At 47.3% G+C, this 2096-nt stretch overlaps 1 protein-coding gene across 3 annotated transcripts in view; it reads left to right on the top strand.

Annotated features, from left to right (window-relative positions):
- The window catches only part of COMMD7 (COMM domain containing 7), a 28806-nt gene that overhangs the window by 320 nt on the left and 26390 nt on the right, over positions 1-2096 (top strand). The gene's annotated exons all lie outside the window — the stretch shown is intronic.

Below are 2096 nucleotides of genomic sequence, written 5' to 3' on the forward strand. Positions count from 1 at the left end.
CCGCTGTGCGAGCCTGGCTGGGGGGTAGTGGGTTCGGAGAAGGGCTTAGGGGAGTTAGGGTCTCAGGCCAGTTTTGAGGGCCGGGCGATTAAGGGAGGCCTGAGGCCAAGCTGAAGGGCCCCAGGGAAACCTCGGCGGCCAAGAAATGGTACGAGGAGACTTCCGAGGGTCCTGGGGAGGAGGAGAGTTTGCAGGATCCCGGAAGAAGGGCTGAGGGGAGTCTTGATGTGGCTGAAAGCAGTTTAAAGTAACGCAGTAAGGGCTTTGGGAGGCCGATGGAGTTTGGGGGAGCTGTGGAATTTGGTGGGTCAGGTGAGGGACTGAGACGTTTAGTAGGAAGACGGGGGGGAGGGGGGTTTTGGGGGAGACTGAGGAGGGTCTTAACATCTCAAGGGGGCAGAAGCTGCCTGGAGTGGGGCACGTCATCTGAGAATGGGATGTGGGTGCAGGTAATAGCCAAGCCAGAGTGGCTCTGTGGGCAGGCTGGTGATGACATCCTCTCCTCATCTGCACCCCCACCCCCCAGTTAAGGGAGATAATGGTAGTCCATGGCAGCCCTCTCCAGGATTCTTGCCTGGAGAATCCCCATGGACAAAGGAGCCTGGCGGTGGCTACCGTCCATGGGCTCACAAAGAGTCTGACACGACTAAGCACAGCACAGCACAGCACTTGGAGTCCCCAAGGAAAGAACCATGTACCCTATACAGTGGAGGGCAGGTCCTTGATGATAGTGGAGCTGTCAAAGGCTTCTTCTCACTCCTCAGGCTGCAGGTGCCAGCCAGTCAACCTTGAAGGCTTCCTGCTCCTGTGTTGTTTGGGATGTCCCTTTCCTACCACCAAGGCAGCCAAATTAAGCAAGTTAAAATGACAGGTCTCAGGATCACTGCAAGGGTACATCTGTTCCCCCCACCGTGTTGTAACTTCCCAGGAGGTGGGGCCACTCTCTGTCGTCTCAGCATCCTCACGACTTGGTGTTTTCTCATAAAGGAACACTAACTGTGATGGCAGTCGTGTTCTACGGCCGTGGTGTCCGAGAGAAATAAACTACAAGCCACAGGCCTACTTTTACATTTTATAGTAGCCACATTTAAAAACTAAAAAGAAAGAGGAAATGAATTTAATGTGTTTTCTTTAACCCACTCTATCAAAGTATTATCATTTCCATGTGTAACCCACATAAAAAAATAGCGATGAGATGTTTCACTTTTTTTGGTACTAAGGTTTTTGATTCTAGTCTGTATTTTAAAGCACATCTCAAATTGGATTAGCGTTTTTTTTTGGATTAGCCTTTTTCAAGATCTCAATATGGTTAGTGACCATTGTACTGCATAGCACAGTTTTAAGTGCTTTTATGTGTATTGAGTCACTGAGTTCTTGCAACTACCCTAGGAGTCAGGTACTATTACCATTCCCATTTTACAGATAAGAAAAAATGGTTTAGGGAAATAATTTGAGCAGTTTAAGGCAATTTAAGAGTGCTGTGAAAGTGCTGCACTCAATATGCCAGCAAATCTGGAAGACTCAGCAGTGGCCACAGGACTGGAAAAGGTCAGTTTTCATTCCAATCCCAAAGAAAGGCAATGCCAAAGAATGCTCAAACTACCACACAATTGCACTCATCTCACACACTAGTAAAGTAATGCTCAAAATTCTCCAAGCCAGGCTTCAGCAGTATGTGAGCCGTGAACTTCCTGATGTTCAAGCTGGTTTTACAAAAGGCAGAGGAAGCAGAGATCAAATTGCAACATCTGCTGGATCATGGAAAAAGCAACAGAGTTCCAGAAAAACATCTATTTCTGCTTTATTGACTATGCCAAAGCCTTTGACTGTGTGGATCACAATAAACTGTGGAAAATTCTGAAAGAGATGGAAATACCAGACCACCTGATCTGCCTCTTGAGAAATTTGTATGCAGGTCAGGAAGCAACAGTTGGAACTGGACATGGAACAACAGACTGGTTCCAAATAGGAAAAGGAGTCCGTCAAGGCTGTATATTGTCACCCTGCTTATTTAACTTATATGCAGAGTACATCGTGAGAAACACTGGGCTGGAGGAAGCATAAGCTGGAATCAAGATTGCCAGGAGAAATATCAA

This window comes from Bison bison, unplaced genomic scaffold, assembly GCF_000754665.1.
Source record: "Bison bison bison isolate TAMUID 2011002044 unplaced genomic scaffold, Bison_UMD1.0 scf7180017864167, whole genome shotgun sequence".
Classification (NCBI taxonomy): Eukaryota; Metazoa; Chordata; class Mammalia; order Artiodactyla; family Bovidae; genus Bison; species Bison bison.